Source organism: Amblyraja radiata, chromosome 15, assembly GCF_010909765.2.
Source record: "Amblyraja radiata isolate CabotCenter1 chromosome 15, sAmbRad1.1.pri, whole genome shotgun sequence".
Taxonomy (NCBI): Eukaryota; Metazoa; Chordata; class Chondrichthyes; order Rajiformes; family Rajidae; genus Amblyraja; species Amblyraja radiata.
Window position 1 is genome coordinate 17,562,489 of NC_045970.1, and position 25,660 is coordinate 17,588,148.

Here is a 25,660-nt window from a genome sequence, read left to right on the forward strand (position 1 = left end):
TGTAACCATGCAGGCTTGGTTGGTACATCTGCTGAAATAATAAATGAGTTGAAACCCAGATGTTACACTTAATAAATGACAACTAATGGTCTCAAGGAATTAACTTCATATCTCAAATTATTATTGAACAGACTGGTATTCACGGATATGTTTGGCTTGCTTTGTATCTCGCCTACCCGTGGCTTAGCCTAGGCCATTTATAAACATATGGAAAAAAAACATAATCCATTAATTACTGACCTGATCAGTCTTTCCTTTGTTAGCAACACAATATGATCTATGGTGGCTAGAAATGGTTTAAACTGTTTTTCCACATCCTTAATCTTCCATCAAGAGTTTGGCTTCTTCCCAGGTTACTCTACCCTTGATCTCAAACTGTTTCTCTATTAGCATGGGGCCAATGGTTTAAATCAAAATGTTGAAACTCACGCTGATTCTCCTGACATCTTAAATGCTTTTGACACATTCACTTGGCACTGCTCCCTCTGTGTTCAGTTTAGGCATGCGATAATATGCGATTCCTTTGTTAAACTAGTCTGATCCTCTTGATAAATTTCAAAATGAGTAGAGAAAATGTCATGTTAGATTCCATTGTAACTACACACTGGGAAATGATAGCTTTTGGTTTATCTAATAAAAATCACTTTTATTTTACTGCTAATTTTTGTACTAATTTCTGATTTGGTTGTTCCACATTAGACCTTCATATGTTTCCACAGGGTCAGCTGGTCCTTCCTCTTTCACCTATGAAAGAAGTTATCTCACACTTCTAAACCTCCATTAATTTAAACAGTAATGTTACGTTGATATAATTTAATGGCTGTGTTGCCTTAATTTCCCATTTGCCTATCTGGTCATATTTCAAACTGATTTGTACAGATTTCAATGACCTTTTTCTTACTTTCACTTGCATTATAGCATTAAGGAGTAGCCAATGAATATAATACTCAGTTGCCCAATATTTCTATGGATATCCAGAGATGTTGCCTGTCCCGCTGAGTTACTCCAGCATTTTGTGTCTATCTTTGGTTTAAGCCAGCATCTGCGCTTCCTTCCTGCCCAATATTTCTCCTTTTTTGTGATTGCTGTATCTACTAGGACTTGCATCCTTAAGACTTCTTTGCTTTAAAGACCTCACAACTAATCTCTAGCAGTTTCATTGTTTTCTCAATCTATGTGCAACAGCGCACTCATTTGCATTTATTTGGACCTACCAGTTAACTTTGTAAAAAGACAACTTCCTCACACATCAAATAAAATGAAATAATTTTAATCTAACACTGGAATGATTTCAATTGCTTCTTCTAGAAAACAGTAACCATCCTCAATTACTGTAACTCTATAGAATAAATTTACCCAAGATCAAACTTTGTACAAATGTTGTAATTTATTCAAATGTAACATATACCATAAATCAAAACCAAACGCTCTCACTAAACTATCTGATGCCTTTCTATTCAAGGCTTGAAGATGTGAGAGTACAAATAAACCACTCTCTTTCAACCAGACTGTTGAACCATTTTGACCCATTTAGTTGAAGGACTCTTGATAGAAAGCTATATCTCACTGGTGCCTTTCCTTTCTTCATTTCACAGTCCTTCAAGCCATGTACTGAAAAACAAATTGATGACTATTTAAAATGAGTCAGAATTGACTAGAAGTTTTCATGACTTAATGAAATGAAAATATGTCATTTTGTGCAAACAGCAAATTCTTATTCTGCTCAATAGACAATAGGTGCATGAGTAGGTCATTCGAGCCAGCAACGCCATTCACTGTGATCATGGCTGATCATCCACAATCAGTACCCCGTTCCTGCCGTCTCCCCATATTCCTTGACTCCGCTATCTTTAAGAGCTCTATCTAACTCTCTCTTGAAAGCATCCGGAGAATCGGCCTCCACTGCCTTCTGAGGCAAAGAATTCCACAGATTCACAACTCTCTGGGTGAAAAAGTTTTTCCTCATCTCCATTCTAAATGGCTTACCCCTTATTCTTAAACTGTGGCCCCTGGTTCTGGACTCCCCCAACATCGGGAACATGTTTCCTGCCACTAGCATATCCAATCCCTTAATAATCTTATATGTTTCAATAAGAATCCCTCTCATCCTTATAAATTCAAGTGTATGCATGTCCAGTCGCTCCATTCTCTCAGCACATAACAGTCTCGCCATCCCGGGAATTAACCTCGTAAACCTACGTTGCAATCCCTCAATAGCAAGAAAGTCCTACCTCAAATTTGGAGACCACAACTGCACAAAATACTCCAGATGTGATCTCACTAGGACCCTGTACAACTGCAGACCTCTTTGCTCCTATACTCAACTCCTCTTGTTGTGAAGGCCAACATGCCATTAGCTTTCTTCACTGCCTGCTGTACCTGCATGCTTACTTTCAGTGGCTGATGTACAAGGACACCCAGATCTCGTTGTAATTCCCCTTTTCTGCCCCACTTCCCCATGCATATGCCCACTCACCCAACCTGCCCAAGTCACCCTGCATTCTCTTAGCATCCTCCTCACAGTTCACACTGCCACCCAGCTTTGTGTCATCTGCAAATTTGCTAATGTTACTTTTAATCCCTTCATCTAAATCATTAATGTATATTGTAAATAGCTGCGGTCCCAGCACCAAGCCTTGCGGTACCCCACTAGTCACTGCCTGCCATTCTGAAAGGGACCCGTTAATCTCTACTCTTTGTTTCCTGTCAGCCAACCAATTTTCTATCCATGTCAGTACCCTAATACCATGAGCTCTAATTTTGCCCACTAATCTCCTGTGTGGGACTTTATCAAGTTCACAACCTTACGGTAAGGAAGGCAACAAGAAGCAAATCCATGCTTATATTTGGCAATCTCTCAATGTGTGCATGTTAACAAACATCAGTTCATGAAGTTCAGTTATCTGTTTTTACTCTTTGCCATTGAATGGAGGGGTGGGGGAAGATCTGGGGGGAAGTCCATGCCAGGAATATCCCAGCTCCTTGCTCCTCCCTCACTGCTGCAGATGTCAAAGAGTAGGACCATGGGAAAACTGCCTGGAGATGCAGCAGATTCACACCTTTTCTGCACACATTTCCTCTCATCCATTTCTCTTCTCATCCACTTTCCTTCTTTTCCCCTTCCCTGATCTCTACTCACTCCTGTGCTGCTTTCGTTCCCTTCCCATCATGTTCTTCCCTGCTCTCTGCAGCCTTCCCTTCTATACCTTTTACTTCCGCCTTACTGTGCCCCATTATTTCCCATCTCTCCCCTCTTCTGCCGTGTGCCCAATTCCTTTACATCCACTGATTTTCTTCTGCAGTATAGGTTTACAAGGTTAATTCCCAGGATGGCGGGACTGTCATATGCTGGGAGAATAGAGCGGCTGGACTTGTACACTCTGGAGTTTAGAAGGATGAGAGGGCATCTTAATGAAACATATAAAATTGTTATGGGTTTGGACACGCGAGAGGCAGGAAACATGTTCCAGATGTTGGAGGAGTCCAGAACCAGGGGCCACAGTTTAAGAATAAGGGGCAAGCCATTTAGAACGGAGACGAGAAAACACTTTTTCTCACAGAGAGTTGTGAGTCTGTGGAATTCTCTGCCTCAGAGGGTGGTGGAGGCCGATTCTCTGGATACTTTCAAGAGCGAGCTAGATAGGACTCTTAAAGATAGCGGAGTCAAGGGATATGGGAAGAAGGCAGGAACGGGGTACTGATTGGGGATAATCAGCCATGATCACATTGAATGGCGGTGCTGGCTCGAAGGGCCGAATGGCCTACTCCTGCACCTATTGTCCTATTGGTCGTATTCTCAACTTTCTTTTTTGATTTTTTCCTATATATAAAGACGAAGACTACGCATTACGTTCTGCACCGACCAAGAGTCCTCTCCTACCCCCAATCCAACATCAATCCCATTTTCACCACATTCTCAGTGACTCCGCAAAGAATTTACTGCTCAACTGCACTTTAAAGGCAGTGTACGGTGGCCAATTAATCTACTGACCCACACTTATTTTGAGATGTGGGAGGAAACCAGAGGAAGGAAGTTGACTCGGTTACAGAGAGATTGCACAAATTCCACACAGCCAGCTTGAACCTGAGTCTCTGGTGCAGGGAGGCAGCAGATGTAGTCACTGCACCATTGTACTGCCCCAATTTACATCCACCTTTACCTTCTCTTTTGTCCCATGTAAAAATCCACTTTAAACAATTGTACCATGAAAAGAAACACGTCAGTTTTAGAAGAAAATATATGGTGTTTGAATCATAATTCCTTGCACACCTTAAATTTACCTGTAGAATAATAATCACTGCTTAAAAAGAGCTGGTTACATCCATTTGTTTGACGTGAGCCAGGAATTACAGCAGCCAGTTGGAAAGAATTCAGCGGAAATTCATCCCCTGTATCATTGATTAAGAGGCATAAAGAGGAATAGATATAACAACAGCCAATTACACATACCCAGAATAAATCATTTGTTACTACTAGGATTTTGGAAATGTTTTCTCTTCTAAAAGATTCACATATAATTTTCCCATTAACATCATCTTTTCCACAGCTAGAATTTTGTACTTGCTTCCCATTCCCCTCCACTGATTATTTTCAATTTTGGTTATTCCTCCCCCATTCTTTATTGGTTTCAATTACACTCCAATGCTGAGTGGTAATAATGGTACTCAGCTGCTGAAAGTTCCACCTCAGAGGGATTCTCTATTTAATGTCAACCAGCTAGCACGTAGATGCAAATCACATAAATGAGCAGAAAATTATCTTGAAGCGACCCTGTAATGAAGCAGAGTTAAAAGTTGCCTGACAGTTTGCTGATCTCGAAGAGCTCTTCATTAAAACTGGTTATCGGAATACTTCGGGACCATTTTTGAAGTTTTTTCAGTTTGCTTTAATCTCTGACCTTGGCAAAAAGCAGCATGTCAAACTATACAAGGGTGCACTGCTGATATGAAGCAGATCCTTCCTTTACTGTCATGTTGAATAAAACAAGTAGGAAAAGATGAACAGACCAGAGTTTTCACTCCAAGGAAAGAGGGGGCTAAGAGGTAACCCAGGTCATTAAAATTATAATGGAGTTTTTAGGGTTGACACAGAAAAGATGGAGATGAAATCTAATTATGCATGAAAATATACGGCTATAATGCACAAATATGCAGAAATGTTATTTGTATTTCATAAAGTCATACAGCATGGAAACAGGCTCTTCGGCCCAACTCATCCATACCAACCAAAATGCCACATCTATGATAGCCCCATTTGCTCACATTTGACATATATAAATCCTAACCTTTCCTATCCATGCACCTGTCCAACTGTCTTTTTAATGATGTTATAGCACCTGCCTCAACCACGTCGTCTGCAGCTCATTCCCAGTACCCACCAGTTACCTAGTGAAAAAAATGCCACTCGGGGTCTACTAAATGGGCAGCACGGTGGCACAGCAGTAGAGTTGCAGCCTCACAGCGCCAGAGACCCAGGTTCAATCCTGACTATGAGAGCTGTCTGTACGGAGTTTGTATGTTCTCCCCATGATCTGCATGTTTTTTCTTTGGGATCTACGGTTTCCTCCCACACTCCAAAGACGGACATGTTTTTAAGGTTAATTGGCTTTGTATAAGTGTAAATTGTCCCTAGTATGTGTGCGATACCGTTAGCATGCAGGGACCGATGGCCGGCGCGGACTATGTGTGGCTGAAGGGCCTGTTTTCCACGCTCTAACCTAAACTAAACTATATTAAATCTTGCTCACCTCACCTTAAACCTATATCCTCTGGTTCATGAGCCCCCAGCTTTGGGTAAAAGACATTGTGCATTCATGATTTAGATGAAGGGATTCAAAGGTACATTAGCAAATTTGCAGATGACACAAAGCTGGGTGTCAGTGTGAACTGTGAGCAGGATGCTATGAGAATGCACGGTATCTTGGACAGGTTGGGGGAGTGGGCAGATGCATGGCAGATGCAGTTTAATGTGGATACATGTGAGATTATCCACTTTGGTAGCAAAAACAGGAAGGCCGATTACTATCTAAATGGTGTCAAGTAGGGAAAAGGGGAAGTACAACGGGATCTGGGGTCCTTGTTCATCAGTCAATGAAAGTAAGCATGTAAGTACAGCAGGCAGTGAAGAAAGCGAATGGCATGTTGGCCTTTATAGCAAGAGGAGTTGAATATAGGAGCAAAGAGGTCCTTCTGCAGTTGTATAGGGCCCTAGTGAGACCACACCTGGAGTATTGTGTGTAGTTTTGGTCCCTTAATTTGAGGAAGGACATGCTTGCCATTGAGGGAGCGCAGCGTAGGTTTACAAGGATAATGCCCGGGATGGCGGGACTGTCATATACTGAGAGAATAGAGCGGCTGGGCTTGTACACTCTGGAGTTTAGAGGGATGAGAGGATATCTTATTCAAACATATAAGATTATTAAGGGTTTGGACACGCTAGAGGCAGGAAACATGTTCCCGATGTTGGGAGAGTCCAGAACCACGGGCCACAGTTTAAGAATAAGGGGTAAGCCATTTAGAACGGAGACGAGGAAACACTTTTTCTCACAGAGAGTTGTGTATGGAATTCTCTGCCTCAGAGGGCGGTGGAGGCCAGTTCTCTGGATACTTCCAAGAGAGAGCTAGATAGGGCTCTTAAAGATAGCTGTCAGGGGATATGGGGAGAAGGCAGGAACGGGGTACTGATTGGGGATGATCAGCCATGATCATATTGAATTGCAGTGCTGGCTCGAAGAGCCGAATGCACCTATTGTCTATAGTCTATTGTCATGATTTCATACACCTTTATTTCCACGTGATTTTGGTGCACTCATTTCATGCTAGGATTTATCATGCATCATCATTAGCACACCAACCATGCATTCTTCAGGAGTGTCACGCACTAGCTAACATCAATCTGTGCTAATAAACATGGCATTGCATTCCTTGAGATCAGAGTTCTATTCAGACTACGAGTGCTGTCTGTACAGCGTTTGCACATTCTCCCTGTGTCCTGCGTAGGTTTTCTCCGAGATATTCGGTTTCCTCCCACGATCCAAAGACATACAGGATTGTAGGTTAATTGGCTTGGTGTAAATGTTAAAAAATGTCCCCAGTATTGTAAGTAGGATAGTGTTAATGTGCGGGGATCGCTGGTGGGCGCGGACTCAGTGGGCCAAAGGGCCTCTTATGAGACATCTGATGTCCTGTCTCAGACATGAGCCCCATGGCTTGAAGGAGCATGCAAATGGGAACTTGTCGCACCTTATAAATAAACATTACACAAATAATGTGTAGGAAGAAACTGCAGATGCTGGTTTACGCTGAAGATAGATACAAAATGCTGGAGTAACTCAGCGGACAGGCAGCATCTCTGGAGAGAAGGAATGGGTGACATTTCAGGTCAAGACACTTCATGGGACTCTGATGAAGGGTCTCAACCCGAAACATCACCCATTCCTTCTCTGCAGAAATAGAATCTCTCCAGAGATGCTGCCTGTCCCACTGAGTTACTCCAGCATTTTGTGTCTTCATTACACAAATAATGTTTAGGTCTTGAAGGTTTTTGTTTAATTCATCTTGAACATCGGATCCAGTAATTGAAACACAATGTTGGAAGAATATCCAACATACGAGGCTGAAATGCTTAGAAGATTCTATCTATATAATGTAGGGTGGGAGGTGACTTCAATAATTCGAACATTCAACAATTCAATGGTACGTTATTGTCACATGTACCTAGGTACGGTAAGATTCTTTGTTTTGCATACAACCCGGTAAAATCGTACAGGAGACCTTACCTAGGCAGTGCACAAAGAGTCGCCATGTTTCTGGCGCTGACAAAGTTACAAAAAGTAAATCGAAGTCTTATCTCCTGCACACCCGCCTCCACACTGCCGCCCATTCTCGCTGGCCCCCTGCTAGGTCCCCCCTTCGATATCAGCAGCCCCCCACTATTAACGATTTAAACTATAGTTAATACATTGAGAAATGTGCCAGATACATAAACAGGCCCGAAACCTCACAGACAAAGAGCAAATTATTTCAGTAAATACACAAATGACTACCAGAAGTTTTGCATTTAGCAAGCCGTTTTTCACATTGATTGCGATATCTGCCAATGTGGTTGTTATTTTGTCTCCAAATGCTCCCGTTTTATAGATAACAATCTGTGTAAACTCCCTGTGTAGGAAGGAACTGCAGATGCCGGTTTACGCCAAAGATAGACACAAAATGCTGGTGTAACTCAGTGGGACAGGCAGAATTACTGGAAAGAAGGAATGGGTGACTGTTTCGGGGTGAGATCCTTCCTCTGACCCATGTACAGAATTGTACAGAATAGCTTCACTCACACCTTTGTACAAATGGTAACGATGCTCCTCTCTGTATGGGTCTTGCAAGGCACTGACAGACCAAGAGGAATAGATCGATGTTTATGGTTGAAACTCATAAACTGGCAGAATCTCTCTGGCTGTACATTGACAGCTGGATTATAACATTGTTGAAGGCCACAATGAAACTTCTGAACAGTCAGTTCATTTTAAAAGAAATAACACAGCGAACAACCACACTAAATCCCCACTAATCGGAGAGCGCTGGGTTTCCTTGAGCCCTCTGCTGCCTCACATATATTGAAAAACATCACATTTCAAAATCCTGGCTTGAAAATAATTAATTTGTCTTTTTCCCCCCTTTTTTAAAAAAAAAGTAATTATTTTGAAAAAATGTTTGAAACTATTTCTAATGTAAGAATTGTCGCAGTGCAAAGCCAACGATAAATAAAAAAGCTTAAAAGTATCCATGCCTTCCTATTACCCAATAACACAGAAGGTGGATTTAGTTGGATGAAGGTAATTGAGAGAGCAGACAGCTCTTCCTCCTCCTCTTAGCCTTCAGGGGAAGATCCCATTCTAAATTGGCACTTGAACTCACTGGGTTCAACGAGGCAAGTTAGCCCAGTTGTCAATAGTGCTCATCCTGCTGATTAATCATGATTCACCGCTGATGGGAACCAGGAGGTCATGAAACTGTCTGCAGTCTGTGCTGTCCACTTGTTCTCACTCAAGTACTTGGAGATAGAAAGCAGCTGTGCAGGAATCTGCTGAGTGAAGTCATGAAAAAACAAAAAATCCCCAGTGATTTCCTTAAGGCAATCAAGGACAGAGTCAGGTACAGGTTATTTTTCATTTTCGTAAGATATTTCTTGACGCAAATTTAAGGATTCCATTTTGAATCTCGAATGAAAGGGATTAAATGAATAACGTTCTCCCTCATTCACTGTCCCACTTGCAGCATCACCACCTTATTAATTTCCCCTTACAGAGGATACTGGTTTAGGCTGCCTACACTGGTCCCTCTAGTAGTGGCCAAGGAGGGGTGATATTCCTAGACTTGTGATCAGAGCCCAGGGCTATTGAAACTGAGACTTAAGTTTGTATTCTATTGTGGTAATGGGAATATCTAAATAAATGCTAAGTAAAGTGTTATTTTCGGCTATGTCACATTGTTTCTCACATCATGCTTTGTTAATCAGAATATAGTTGAACATCATGACTTTTTATACTTTCCAATTCATGCCATGAGCTATCTGCACAATGCATAATCTTTGTACAGAATATATTACATCAGAGGAACATGTCCGAAACACTTTAATGGTGTCATCAAGAGTTCTCTTTTAGATTCAATGGTGTATTGTCATGTATGCACAGCAAAGTGAAACTATTTTGCACAGCTATAGATTCAGTCACCACAGTTTCAGCACATTTGAAATTTAAAAAAAACACATAACAATATCATTTTTTCTTTCCTAAAAAAAGCCAAATCTTTTAAACTTTATCTTTAACATAGATGAATGATTTTAACATATTTTAACTCTTATAATCTATGCACAAAAATGCTATTTTAAATTTCATTCAGGTAGTTAAATATTACATTGTCGTTTTGTTGATTTGGTTGTCAACATTTCTATCTGTACTTGTTTTGGTGGTTTAGTGTCAATTGTTGAAGAAATGACACTCACTCTGCATTGTTGCTGATGCTGCTGAGGTGATGTTGGTGTCACTACTGCTCAGTACTCTATCTTCACACCTAGCTCTCTTATCTCATATCCCTCCAGCAACAATAACCAAGAGATAGTGCATCCATTAGCACCATTTCTTTTCCTGACTTGCACTTCTGGGTAATCAACTGGGTAAGAGCAAACATCGCAAATTTACCAGTTCTTCATGCGAGTTTCTCATAGTTTTGCTCCAAATTCAGTAAGCAGGTTTAGAAACAAATTTTTCTTCATAGATGTAGGTGTGGAATTGTGCATATCCATTCTCGACTGCTAATAGTCTTTGTTTGTGAGAGAAACACAAAGTGCTGCAGTAACTCAGTGAGTCGGGCAGCATTTGTGAAGGACATGGATGTGTGACGTTTAAGGTTGGGACCCTTCATAAGAATTGACAGAGGTTGCCTGACCTGTTGAGTCACTCCAGCACCTGGTGTTTTACTCAAGATTCCAGCATCTGCAGTTCCTTGAGTCTCCTGTCTTGATTCTTTGTTAGCATTCCTTGCTTCTGCTGTAGCAAATGCTGAGATGTAAATGCTATGGGTCTCTCTGTGCTCACCATTTCCTTGGCTACATGGAATTGTAATCATTGGCATTTCAGCATCCTCACAGTGGTTTCCTCAGCTTTACCGTGCCGTACCTGTACCAGTGGATCATTCAGGTGCTGATCAAACAGAAATATTTGGTTATGTCTCTGAAACACAAGAAAATATAAGCAAAATGTGGAAAATGTGTTTCATGAACTTGCACTGAAAAGATTAAATGCTACAATAGAGTCTACGTTTACAATAATGCTATGCATGTGCATATATGCACACCAGTTTTTAAAGTTAATGTTTTATTGGTAATTTATGAATAGTACTGTCTTAAAAGCATATCATATTAGAAGTTATGCTAAATCAAAGTGTTTTATGAAAAAAAAATCCAGTTTTGGAAGTTTGAGTACTGCAGGATATAGGCTTAGAAAGGTTGTAGTTATGGGAATTTTCTAATGATTCCCTTTGTCCTTTGCACATTATGCCATTTATCTCTGGATTTCCTCATTATCACGGCAGTGCTGCTTAATCAGCACAATTTAGATATTTGGCAGTAAAATATGCACATAATTTTTTTTTTTTAATATCCTTAAAACATCAAGATTTTACACGATCAAATTGCTGAGCTGACTATCCCCAAACCGTTTCAAGAATCAGTCCTAGTCCGGTAATGTAACCAAACTATAACAAATTATTCAGATACTAGCCAAAGATAACTCTCTCACAGTAACTACCTCAATACAACTACTAAATGAAAGAGAAGGTCCTGTGCCCTTTTAAATTATGTGCAGCTTGGTGCCCATTGTCCCATGAAGGGTGAAATAATTACACACTTGTGATTCATTAACTGATCAATTAATTAGAAAATAATAATTGTTCCCCCCTTTACTTACCCAGTAGATAACATTATTTGCATCCTTCAAAATGAATGTTAATGAAATCTGGGAAATAAGATGGCAACAAGTTGATTATAAAATTACTTTTCAGTCAATTATTAAGCATTTAGACATAGCAAACTAAGCACTGCAGTCTAATTCTCCTAATATATTTTGGCAAACCTGTTATCAAGCAGTCACTTTTCAGACTGATTAGAAGTGGCTACATAATTACAATGCACAGAATCATCATTAAGATCATAAAAAGTAACTTATACAAACAGATGGTAGCTTAATTAGAATGACTGTTGCTTCATTGCATAATTTATCTTAAATATCATATTCTGAAGGAGGTAACATACAGGCATGGTAATCATTTGACCTTTGCGCATTCAGTCACAGTAAATGCTTAAAAACGTAGGTAGATTTCTTAATTTTAAAGTAAAACCTGATACAGAAATCTTTTGCATTATGATCAAAATAAAAACACTATGCTGCTTCAATAATATGCCTATAATGAGCAAGTAGAAAATTCGGAGCCATTTCTTCAGTAAGAAATAGGCTAAAATTGAACAAGCTTTGAATTATGTCTAAACCCACTACTGACAAAAAGCAACCATGATTTTGATTACTTGAGAGTTGCTAGCCAACATTTGTCGTGTTGCTGAAGCTAAAATGCACTCATCATTATATTTAAGGAACTTGAAACACATTTGAGAGTGATGAGGCATGGAGGGATTTGTAAAATTTAAAACCAAGGTATTTCTGGGCCAGAAGCCGATGAAAGACAGCAGCCTGCAATTGGCCGTGAAGAGTGTTGTACAGCAAAATCACAACCTGTCCAGAAACCATCTGAAAGATACTGTGTGAGGCTGAATAACAATGGCTTTTGTTTGACCTTGAGCTGAATTTTCAAACATATCCACCCCCAAAATCATCTATTTCCATCTCTGTAACATCGCCTGCACCCCTGCCCAGTCCATCTGCTGTTGAAACCCTTGCTTGTTTTTTTGTCATCTGGCCTCCCATTTTCTACCCTCTAAAAATTTGAGTTCAACCAAACTCTGCTGCTAGTATCCTAAAGGGTCTGTCCTACTTGGGCGTCATTTGCACGTCATTTACGCGACATCATTTACGCGTCACGACGCACACGTTGTGACGTGCACGTGATGTGCGCATGGCACGTGGTGAGGCATGGTGAGGTAGGCAGTGACGCGTGGTCGTGCGCGGCACCCCAGGATTTTGGGATTCACAAAATCTTCGCGCGCCACCTGCGCGACATGCAAATGATGCCCAATGGGGCAGGCCCTTAATTCTCACCAAGTCCCATTCACCTGTGCTCTGTGATCCGTCCTGGTTTAAATTATTAAATCCCCCCATGACCTCACCCTATCCCATTGTTACCACCACCTCTGGCCCTGCAGCCCTGAAGGATACATTAACAGAAATCTTCTTCTTGCGTATGGCATGCACAGCCTAAAGTTGTAGGTCAACTTGGTCTATTTAATCTAATTGTTTGTGCACATCAGGTTGATTGCATGAGTCAAATCAGGGTGGACCACGTGAAGGTTGCACTCTCCCACCCCATTAACAGAAATGAGAAGGCGAAGGAGAAGGTTAGTTTGAGGCTCTGTGCCTTTATATTTTCACTGATGTTGCATCTCCATGTTTCGCCATGTTGCACCTTCACATAGCCCTATATTGCTTCCATTTTACCAAATTCTGAAATAGGGCACTTCGGGTCTTGGTGATTGAAGATGTAACCCATAAATCTGTCTGGCCAACCTCCCTTTCCTATTAAATACTTCCATGTATGGTCAAGGTCATTTGCCCTAATAACTCTCAATGTGGTTTTGTGTCAAATCTTGTTTGATGCCATTCCTGTGAAATACCTTGGATTCATTGGCCACAACATGGATGCTGATTAAAGGTGAGTTATTGGTAGAGTGGGACCCAATGTCAGTAAGGCAGGGTAGGCATGTGAAAGAATATCAGTTATTCAAATGAAACTGAAATGTTACTTTTATACCACATCACAACAGAAGCAAGTCTTTCTGGATAAATGCATGTTGTGGCTTTCAAACCCTGAATCAGTTTAGAAATTCTGTTTACCGTTGTGTTGATAAACAAACTGCAAGTGTAGTGAGTATTTTTGGGCAAAAGAAGCAAATGCTCTACTGTACAGCTACATTCTCAGGCTTCCAGTTCTGTTTAGTTTGGTTTTGGCAATAGCTTCCAGGTGCTAAGTTTACATAGGCTTGCAACAGGACATGTGAGAAACTGTAGCTGCTGTATGTGCTGGGAATTTTCTCCTACTGTTGCCAGGCCATGGGAGCAACTAGATATAAGTGTAAACTGGGAGATTTTGCTACAGGGTGTTTACATAGATTAACACCAAGGCATGTTAAAAGCTATAAACATCAGTGCATGCTGGCAGCTTTACTGCAGAGTACTTGCAGGGAGTTGCAAGAGATATGTTGGAGCTGCAGGTGCCAGTGCATGCTGTAAGTATTAGTTTATTACTTTGTTGAATCTCTTTTATCAAATCGATTGCAAAATCTGGCAAATGCCATGCAATCAAACCAAAGGTTGATCAGAGGAGCAGTGACATTCCCCATTTCCGTTCAGCAGAATAACGTTTAATTCTGTTGTATATATGCTGCAACCTTTGTGCCGAGAACAGGATTTGGACTTTAGAACAAGTTCAAGATAGCTGAAAAACATATATTTTTAATATTTGGAGCCTTATGAGTTGTCTTTTTGAAGTGATTGTTTCTGCTCGATGGTCATTTATTATTCATTGGTTGTGTTCATACATGCTGAGCAGGCTTTCATTAGAAGTTTATGCTTTGCCTGCTTTTGATGTGTTTTGGTTATTTAACATGGTTTAACACAAAATCAATACAAATCAGATCCAGAAACATGGGCATGGTGGGTGGTCAACAAGGACACCCATAGTCTATCTATATGACTAAAAGTCTCATCTTGACCACTTCCTGTCTGCGCTGTATATTGATTTTAGAAACAACGCTACCCTATATCGCTATGATTTTTGACCATCTTACTCACAGTCCTCCTCCGCTGAGGCAGCCCCAAGGATTTTTTCGATCGATGAAAAATAAAAAAGTTATGAGTGTTTAAAAAATCTTGAGATCAGCTAATTGGTCCTCTTGCCTGTCAATCACCATGATGAAGGTTACGCGCCTTCCGGGGGGGGTGCAGGACTATAAAACCCTGGATGCCTGGACTTCAGTCTGTCACTCTGGAAGATCGCGAGGGAGAGGCCACAACTCTGATTCTGCTGTGAGTCAGCTGAACTGTGAGTCTACTGAACTGTGAGTCGGCAATGTACTTGCAATAAATGATTTCTTAGCCCTTAATGAAAATAAATGAGTTGTTTCGCCTGCCCTGTGCTTGAAACTGAAATGGCAATGGAAATGAAATGAACAGGGTCTTGGTGAGACCACACCTGGAGTATTGCGTACAGTTTTGGTCTCCTAATCTGAGGAAAGACATTCTTGCCATAGAGGGAGTACAGAGAAGGTTCACCAGACTGATTCCTGGGATGTCAGGACTTTCATATGAAGAAAGACTGGATAGACACGGCTTGTACTCGCTAGAATTTAGAAGATTGAGAGGGGATCTTATAGAAACTTACAAAATTCTTAAAGGGTTGGACAGGCTAGATGCAGGAAGATTGTTCCCGATGTTGGGGAAGTCCAGAACAAGGGGTCACAGTTTAAGGATAAGGTGGAAATCTTTTAGGACCGAGATGAGAAAAACATTTTTCACACAGAGAGTGGTGAATCTCTGGAATTCTCTGCCACAGAAGGTAGTTGAGGCCAGTTCATTAGCTATATTTAAGAGGGAGTTAGATGTGGCCCTTGTGGCTAAAGGGATCAGGGGGTATGGAGAGAAGGCAGGTACGGGATACTGAGTTGGATGATCAGCCATGATCATATTGGCGGTGCAGGCTCGAAGGGCTGAATGGCCTACTCCTGCACCTAATTTCAATGTTTCTATGAAATGAAAATGAGATTAGTTGTTTGGCCTGCCCTGTGCTTGAAACTGAAATGGAAATGGAAATGAAATGAAAATGCAATGAGCCGTTTGGCCTGCCCTGTGCTTGAAACTGCAATGGAAATGGAAATGAAATAAAAATGCAATGAGCTGTTCGGCCTGCCCTGTGCTTGAAACTGCAATGGAAATGAAAATTAAATGAGATGTTTGGCCTGCCTGAAACCAGTAATTTTGGACCACAAGGCCCCTGTTAGCCGAGAAACCAGTCCCTTTTGCCCAAAATGCCCGTATTAGTCCATGAGAAGCATTTTGGCCCGAAAGGCCCGTGCCAGGCCAGGAAAAGTCCAGAAAAAGTGCCTGTCACTGAGATTTCACTCTGATTTTTTTTAAAGAGCCCCTTCAGCCCATCAGGCCCAAGAGGAGTCCATTCAGCCCATCAGTAAGTATTCCCCCTGCAAGTATTAAACCTCACCCCAGTATTTTTCTCCCTCCCTTCATTGGCTACCTGTGAGATCCAGGCCAGGATAGACTTTCCTCCTTCATTACTGTGATCTGCAGAAAAAGATGAAAAATGTCTAAAATTGTTTCTCCACCCTCTCCCCCTTCTCTTTCACAGAGTCTCTCACCTGTTTTGTGCAGAATTTATGACAATTTCTGAGCTGCCAGCTCACCAGGCCTGAGTGACTGAGCTGCCAGCCCACCAGGCCTGAGTGACTGAGCTGCCAGCCCACCAGGCCTGAGTGACTGAGCTGCCAGCCCTCCAGGCCTGAGTGACTGAGCTGCCAGCCCACCAGGCTTGAGTGACTGAGCTGCACCCCAAGAATCCATTTGGCCCACAATGTCCATACTAGCAATCAGGAAACAGTCCCTTCGGCCCCCAACACCCATACTGGTGCTCCAGAAATATTTTTAATATTTGGAGCCTTATGAGTTGTCTTTTTGAAGTGATTGTTTCTGCTCGATGGTCATTTATTATTCATTGGTTGTGTTCATACATGCTGAGCAGGCTTTCATTAGAAGTTTATGCTTTGCCTGCTTTTGATGTGTTTGGTTATTTAACATGGTTTAACACAAAATCAATACAAATCAGATCCAGAAACATGGGCACGGTGGGTGGTCAACAAGGACACCCATAGTCTATCTATATGACTAAAGGTCTCATCTTGACCACTTCCTGTCTGCGCTGTATATTGATTTTAGAAACAACGCTACCCTATATCGCTATGATTTTTGACCATCTTACTCACAGTCCTACTCCGCTGAGGCAGCCCCAAGGATTTTTTCGATCGATGAAAAATAAAAAAGTTATGAGTGTTTAAAAAATCTTGAGATCAGCTAATTGGTCCTCTTGCCTGTCAATCACCATGATGAAGGTTACGCGCCTTCCGGGGGGGTGCAGGACTATAAAACCCTGGAAGCCTGGACTTCAGTCAGTCACTCTGGTAGATCGCGAGGGAGAGGCCACAACTCTGATTCTGCTGTGAGTCAGCTGAACTGTGAGTCTACTGAACTGTGAGTCTGCAATGTACTTGGTATAAATGATTTCTTAGCCCTTAATGAAAATAAATGAGTTGTTTCGCCTGCCCTGTGCTTGAAACTGAAATGGCAATGGAAATGAAATGAACAGGGTCTTGGTGAGACCACACCTGGAGTATTGCATACAGTTTTGGTCTCCTAATCTGAGGAAAGACATTCTTGCCATAGAGGGAGTACAGAGAAGGTTCACCAGACTGATTCCTGGGATGTCAGGACTTTCATATGAAGAAAGACTGGATAGACTCGGCTTGTACTCGCTAGAATTTAGAAGATTGAGAGGGGATCTTATAGAAACTTACAAAATTCTTAAAGGGTTGGACAGGCTAGATGCAGGAAGATTGTTCCCGATGTTGGGGAAGTCCAGAACAAGGGGTCACAGTTTAAGGATAAGGGGGAAATCTTTTTGGACCGAGATGAGAAAAACATTTTTCACACATAGAGTGGTGAATCTCTGGAATTCTCTGCCACAGAAGGTAGTTGAGGCCAGTTCATTAGCTATATTTAAGAGGGAGTTAGATGTGGCCCTTGTGGCTAAAGGGATCAGGGGGTATAGAGAGAAGGCAGGTACGGGATACTGAGTTGGATGATCAGCCATGATCATATTGAATGGCGGTGCAGGCTCGAAGGGCCGAATGGCCTACTCCTGCACCTAATTTCAATGTTTCTATGAAATGAAAATGAGATTAGTTGTTTGGCCTGCCCTGTGCTTGAAACTGAAATGGAAATGGAAATGAAATGAAAATGCAATGAGCCGTTTGGCCTGCCCTGTGCTTGATACTGCAATGGAAATGGAAATGAAATAAAAATGCAATGAGCTGTTCAGCCTGCCCTGTGCTTGAAACTGCAATGGAAATGAAAATTAAATGAGATGTTTGGCCTGCCTGAAACCAGTAATTTTGGACCACAAGGCCCCCGTTAGCCGAGAAACCAGTCCATTTTGCCCAAAATGCCCGTATTAGTCCATGAGAAGCATTTTGGCCCGAAAGGCCCGTGCCAGGCCAGGAAAAGTCCAGAAAAAGTGCCTGTCACTGAGATTTCACTCTGATTTTTTTTAAAGAGCCCCTTCAGCCCATCAGGCCCAAGAGGAGTCCATTCAGCCCATCAGTAAGTATTCCCCCTGCAAGTATTAAACCTCACCCCAGTATTTTTCTCCCTCCCTTCATTGGCTATCTGTGAGATCCAGGCCAGGATAGACTTTCCTCCTTCATTACTGTGATCTGCAGAAAAAGATGAAAAATGTCTAAAATTGTTTCTCCACCCTCTCCCCCTTCTCTTTCACAGAGTCTCTCACCTGTTTTGTGCAGAATTTATGACAATTTCTGAGCTGCCAGCTCACCAGGCCTGAGTGACTGAGCTGCCAGCCCACCAGGCCTGAGTGACTGAGCTGCCAGCCCACCAGGCCTGAGTGACTGAGCTGCCAGCCCTCCAGGCCTGAGTGACTGAGCTGCCAGCCCACCAGGCTTGAGTGACTGAGCTGCACCCCAAGAATCCATTTGGCCCACAATGTCCATACTAGCAATCAGGAAACAGTCCCTTCGGCCCCCAACACCCATACTGGTGCTCCAGAAATATTTTTAATATTTGGAGCCTTATGAGTTGTCTTTTTGAAGTGATTGTTTCTGCTCGATGGTCATTTATTATTCATTGGTTGTGTTCATACATGCTGAGCAGGCTTTCATTAGAAGTTTATGCTTTGCCTGCTTTTGATGTGTTTGGTTATTTAACATGGTTTAACACAAAATCAATACAAATCAGATCCAGAAACATGGGCACGGTGGGTGGTCAACAAGGACACCCATAGTCTATCTATATGACTAAAGGTCTCATCTTGACCACTTCCTGTCTGCGCTGTATATTGATTTTAGAAACAACGCTACCCTATATCGCTATGATTTTTGACCATCTTACTCACAGTCCTACTCCGCTGAGGCAGCCCCAAGGATTTTTTCGATCGATGAAAAATAAAAAAGTTATGAGTGTTTAAAAAATCTTGAGATCAGCTAATTGGTCCTCTTGCCTGTCAATCACCATGATGAAGGTTACGCGCCTTCCGGGGGGGTGCAGGACTATAAAACCCTGGAAGCCTGGACTTCAGTCAGTCACTCTGGTAGATCGCGAGGGAGAGGCCACAACTCTGATTCTGCTGTGAGTCAGCTGAACTGTGAGTCTACTGAACTGTGAGTCTGCAATGTACTTGGTATAAATGATTTCTTAGCCCTTAATGAAAATAAATGAGTTGTTTCGCCTGCCCTGTGCTTGAAACTGAAATGGCAATGGAAATGAAATGAACAGGGTCTTGGTGAGACCACACCTGGAGTATTGCATACAGTTTTGGTCTCCTAATCTGAGGAAAGACATTCTTGCCATAGAGGGAGTACAGAGAAGGTTCACCAGACTGATTCCTGGGATGTCAGGACTTTCATATGAAGAAAGACTGGATAGACTCGGCTTGTACTCGCTAGAATTTAGAAGATTGAGAGGGGATCTTATAGAAACTTACAAAATTCTTAAAGGGTTGGACAGGCTAGATGCAGGAAGATTGTTCCCGATGTTGGGGAAGTCCAGAACAAGGGGTCACAGTTTAAGGATAAGGGGGAAATCTTTTGGACCGAGATGAGAAAAACATTTTTCACACATAGAGTGGTGAATCTCTGGAATTCTCTGCCACAGAAGGTAGTTGAGGCCAGTTCATTAGCTATATTTAAGAGGGAGTTAGATGTGGCCCTTGTGGCTAAAGGGATCAGGGGGTATAGAGAGAAGGCAGGTACGGGATACTGAGTTGGATGATCAGCCATGATCATATTGAATGGCGGTGCAGGCTCGAAGGGCCGAATGGCCTACTCCTGCACCTAATTTCAATGTTTCTATGAAATGAAAATGAGATTAGTTGTTTGGCCTGCCCTGTGCTTGAAACTGAAATGGAAATGGAAATGAAATGAAAATGCAATGAGCCGTTTGGCCTGCCCTGTGCTTGAAACTGCAATGGAAATGGAAATGAAATAAAAATGCAATGAGCTGTTCGGCCTGCCCTGTGCTTGAAACTGCAATGGAAATGAAAATTAAATGAGATGTTTGGCCTGCCTGAAACCAGTAATTTTGGACCACAAGGCCCCTGTTAGCCGAGAAACCAGTCCCTTTTGCCCAAAATGCCCGTATTAGTCCATGAGAAGCATTTTGGCCCGAAAGGCCCGTGCCAGGCCAGGAAAAGTCCAGAAAAAGTGCCTGTCACTGAGATTTCACTCTGATTTTTTTTAAAGAGCCCCTTCAGCCCATCAGGCATGTACTAGCCCAAGAGGAGTCCATTCAGCCCATCAGTAAGTATTCCCCCTGCAAGTGTTAAACCTCACCCCAGTATTTTTCTCCCTCCCTTCATTGGCTACCTGTGAGATCCAGACCAGGATAGACTTTCCTCCTTCATTGCTGTGAACTGCAGAAAAAGATGAAAAATGTCTAAAATTGTTTCTCCACCCTCTCCCCCTTCTCTTTCACAGAGTCTCTCACCTGTTGTGTGCAGAATTTATGACAATTTCTGAGCTGCCAGCCCACCAGGCCTGAGTGACTGAGCTGCCAGCCCACCAGGCCTGAGCAACTGAGCTGCCAGCCCACCAGGCCTGAGTGACTGAGCTGCCAGCCCACCAGGCCTGAGCAACTGAGCTGCTAGCCCATCTGGCTTGAGTGACTGAGCTGCACCCCAAGAATCCATTTGGCCCACAATGTCCATACTAGCCATCAGGAAAATGTCCCTTCGGCCCCCAACACCCATACTGGTGCTCCAGAAAGCCCCCCACCCCCCACTGGCCACTAATATTGGAATTAGTGGAGAGGTGGAATATTGCGTTGGGGAACCAGCCCTCCCGAGTGAACATGGGACCCAATGGGTCCCACTTAGTCTAGTAATTGTTAAACACATCAAGGATGTTGGTATATCTGCATAGATTGTCTAATATGCATCTGTTTAAATGCCCACTCCAAAGCCACTCCATGTTACACACCTGTACATCCTTCTGATCAACTCTGATGCTCTTTGTGTGTTAACATTTGATGAAGAGCAAACTCACCTTTGTCTGTGCTGTTCTATTCTTTTATTTTGAGTTCAAAACATTCTAGAATATTAATGGCTTACCCGTGCACTAACAATAAAGGTTGTGTTTTGGACTGCAGTTATTATAGGAAACCATGCTATAGGAAAGATGTTGTCAAGCTGGAAAGGGTACAGAGAAGATTTACAGGGATGTTGCCAGGACTAGAGGGTGTCAGCTATTTGGAGAGGTTGAGTATGCTGGGAATCTATTCCTTGGAGCGCAGGAGGATGAGGGGTGATCTTATAGAGGTATACAAAATCATGAGAGGAATAGATCGGGTAGATGCACAGACTCTTGCCCAGAGTAGGTGAAACGAGGAACAGAGGACATAGGTTTAAGGTGAAGGGGAAAATATTTCAAAGGAACCTGAGGGAAAACCTTTTCACACAAAGGGTGGTGGGTGTATGGAATGAGCTGCCAGAGGAGGTAGTTGAGGCTGGGACTATTCCAATATTTAGCGATGTTACAATACCTACATTCAGCGGCGCTGCAGTTCTGCCACTGGCCGTGTGCGTGACTTTGGTGCCTTTGAGGGGGGGGGGGGGGGGGGGGGGGATTAAAATCCAGTTTTTACTGCCTGTAGGAGGCAGATTTCCTCGGGCTGCTAGCTGATGAAGAAAAATTGATCGGACTTCCGTTCCTGGTATATATATTTTTTTAATTTGCTGGAAAATTTAATAATTGGATTAAAATACAAGGCGACTTCTAACGCCCTCAACGCTTACACAATGTGACGGATCACAAGAACGGGACAAAACAAAGGGTAAATTGTTTATTTTATATATAATCTTGCTTCTTGGGATGGCTTTAATCTAATTTTATGTTACGAAAAAAATTTTTGGCCCATACGAACTGGCAGTGTTTTTCCTGCCGATATGGAGTTCAAATTCACCGCAAATGCAACGTTCCAATCGATCGCGTTCAAGAAAAACCCACTCGCAAGATGATGTAAATCCTCTTTTTTTGGACAATCATGTCATAAGTCGTCTAAATTGTCTATATTTTGTGTTATTCTCTCTCCATGATCATTATTTTTTAACTAAATATTCACAACAGTTTGAGTCACATGTATTGTGCAAAAAACAATAATTTTGATTATATTTTGAGTGGATGTTTCTGGATTAATTTATGGGAATTAAACATTAAATTCTTTCCATCTGGCATATAAATTCATGACAGTGAGATTTAAAAATCTTGTTATATTGTGAATTCTTGTGTGAATGGGATTAGTTTGTTATTTGGATACTTGGGCTATTTAAAAAAATACCCTTTTCTTAAGAAATGGAATCTACAGGACATTCTTAATGGGAAAGTAGTGGGCAGAAAGGCATGTCATGCATGGTTTGAAGAGCAAAAACTTGTAGTTTACAATGCCAAAATTGAAAAGTTGAGGAAAAACAAGGTGTACAGAGTTGCTTATTGGTTACAATCTGAGGAGTATGATGATGCTACTGATTATGATATGCCAATGTACCAGCTCGCAACTGATCTTCTCCATAAAGACTTGGTCTATTGATAGAAATTGTAATATATTTACCTATCTGTTGTGGACTTACATACAATAATATTAAAGTTCTGATCTTGAGAATATCACATTTTTGAATTTTCAAGGCAGTCTGGGTGTTTATTACTATTTCCGTCACAACGGTCAATTTTGTAATTAACTACAATTAGGTAATTAACTAATTATATGCTTTAATTTCAGGTCATCCAAGTAAGATGTTTTATATTTGTTTCAGAATGCTTCAATCTATAATAACTGTAAATTTCATTCAGTTCTCTTAATTTTTAAGCAAGTTATGGGCTTTTGACTGTCCTCGATCACAGCTTTTGTGTTAAGTCAATGGAAAAGCAATAGGGAACAAGATGCTAATTTCCAAGTATGAAAATGGCCATAACTTTTTTAATACTGAAGATATGAAAGTGAATTAGGTATCAAATTAAACTTCTTTTTATGCTTTATCTGATGGGTTAAATTGCAGACTTGATTTTTAAAATCTCAAAATGTTGTAACATTGCTACACTATTTAAGAAACTGTTAGACAGATACATGGAAAGACAGGTTTGGAGTTTCTTTGCAGCCCTTTTTAAATGTAGACACAACATTAGGCACCCTCCAGTCTTTGGTCTACAGTAAGTGTTGTGCTTCTACTCTATATTCCAAGTATGAGTTAACTGCATGGAATCAAACGCAAGCAGGTGGGGCTAGTGTAGCTGGGACATGTTGGCCGGTGTGGGAAAGTTGGGCCAAAGGGCCTGTTTCCACACTGTATCACTCTATCACTATGATTCCATGCAGTTAGCTGAGTTCCTCCAGCACTTTGAATTGTGCTCATTATTTGCAGTAGGCCCTTCCTTGGCCTGATACTTGTGAACTCAAGAAAATATTTTTCTGGTTCAGATCCTAATGGGCCTGTCCCACTTAGGCAATTTTTCAGCGGACTGCCGGCGATATCAAGTTGCTGGCAGTCGCCTGAAATACCGGCAACTGGAACGGCGACTGTCAGAGTGGAACACACACAAACACATCGCTTCCTTCACCAGCCCTTTATGCAGACGGGGGACAGGGCAAGCGGGGGGAGCGCTGTCTAAAAAAATTCACATGGTGCAAAGCCAAGGTGAAACAGACACACACCGCACTGAACAGGAAGGTTGGCGCTGAAAAAAGACGGCTAAAGCACGGTGTATGGAAGTCCTTTAAAAGCGGGGGGAGAAGGGGGTAGTGGGCGGAGAAAGGGGGAAAAAGGGGGAGAAAGGTGAAGAAGGGGAAAGAAGGAGTGGAGACAACTTTTAAGAAGCCAGAGATACACGGCTGTGAAGCTCGGCGGACATTTAACATTACCGGTCGGTTATCTTTGGTTCTGAAAACTACTGCTTACCTTTTTTTTCCCAGTGAGCCAATGAAATTCGCCGGTCACCACCGCTCCAACCTCCGAGAACCTTCGACCTCCTGGCGACCCACCTACGGCTTGAGAATTCTCGCTACTCTCCATGGCGGCTTCATTCTAGTCGCCGCTAATTTTTCAACATGTTGAAAAATTCACGGTGACCATAATGAGGCCGCGACTAGTTCCCAGATTGCGGGAACTCCTCACGACCATAAAGGCGACTCGCAGGCAACCACCCGTGAACATGTGGCAACCATGTGGTGACTGCATAGTCTCCTGCAGTCGCCTAAAAAGTCTCCTACGTGGGACAGGCCCATAAGGGAGGCATTTTGAATGTAATCGAGGCTCCCTCGCTATATTAAGCAACCGTCCTTTCTGGTGCCAAAAACAATAAAGTGTTGGATATCTCTGACATTGCTCAAGCTCTGTTAAAATAAGCATCTTTGCACATTTTCTGCCTGGAAACCAGGTGCAATGAGGCACAGTTTGTTTCACAGTAACCCTGCTATCTGGCCTCTCTACTACTGCACTGACTGTAAGACAAGTGGCTATTCTTGTCATGTCACATTTAAGAAGCAGATAGTGACACCCAGCAGGCCTGTATAGCACTCATGATGCCTGGAGATAAGTGACTGAATCATGGGGGCTGAATATTAACCAAAGGTGTGAAACCAAGCCATCTCTACAACATTCCCCGTGTCTGTTCATGCTTATCAAATTCCCATTTGAAAACACAGTGAAGAGTAAAATTGCCATTTTCATGGTGTTAGCAGTATGTTAATACTGATCCTGATTCCACCAACTGAGAAAAGTGCAGGTCAAATAGCCCCCAACTGGAGATCACCTCAACGCAAAGAATCCTTTCCTTATTCTCAATATCTCAAAAGATAATTGTGGAAATACACGTTTAATTCAAAATTTAACACGAAGAAAACTTGTATACTTGACAAATTGGGCGACAAAGGCGACTATTTATAACTCTGTGATTTATGGGTCTTCGAAGGTTTTATTTGAAACACTGATCCTTTCCCACGATGGTGTGCATTGTGCTTAGTAATTCACTGACAGCCTTCAATGTGACAGACTGCCTTCATTGCAGGGGGCCCCTTTCACTGGAGTATCAGCCCATATGGCACAAGTTAGGATCTATCTAAGCTGCGGCCTAATTATGGAGAGGATAATGAAACCGGGTGATGCAAGTCCGTCTATTTCTTCTGATCCATTTCCGACACCCACGGCGTGACACACCTGTGCCTTTTCGCTGAAACCCCGCGCAGTTTATTTCTTGGCAGCCGCTGCTACTTTGGCAGCCTGGAAGGAATGCAGCGCTCTCAGTCTGTCTCGGGCTCAGATCAACATGAAGGGTGAAGGACACCTAAAAGAAGCCCATTATGTAGTGAAGTGAGACAAACACTTTTACCGAAGGCCAAAGCTCGTGCGGAAACAGCGAAAAGGAATTGCGTTGTTGAATAAAACCCAGAGTGCAAATGCACGTGCGACGGCACTGTCAGGAAAATATATGTTGAAGTCACCCACGTCTGTGAAAAGAAAAACTATCCATTCCGGCTGTAAACAATCACCATCTGAATATCAGCTGCCACATTTACATGAGGAATAGTTTCAGAATTTGCTACACTTACGAGCTGCCATGACTACTTTGCCATTTCAGTATTTCAGTGCAGCAAATCCCCTC

The 25,660-nt window shown here is 42.1% G+C and overlaps 1 long non-coding RNA gene across 5 annotated transcripts in view; it reads right to left on the reverse strand.

Moving 5' to 3' along the window:
* Nucleotides 1–292: 292 nt before the first annotated feature.
* The window catches only part of LOC116981047, a 111,433-nt gene continuing 86,065 nt past the window's right edge, over nt 293–25,660 (reverse strand). For 2 of the 5 annotated variants that reach the window (XR_004414152.1, XR_004414150.1), the window contains exons 2-3: nt 11,460–11,507; nt 10,462–10,694 (exon numbers count right to left, since the gene is read on the reverse strand). This is a non-coding gene — a long non-coding RNA (uncharacterized LOC116981047). Of the gene's footprint in view, nt 1,612–4,281; nt 4,390–10,461; nt 10,725–11,459; nt 11,508–25,660 lie in introns of those variants that run through there. The other 3 variants (XR_004414148.1, XR_004414149.1, XR_004414151.1) reach the window with 2 other exon arrangements.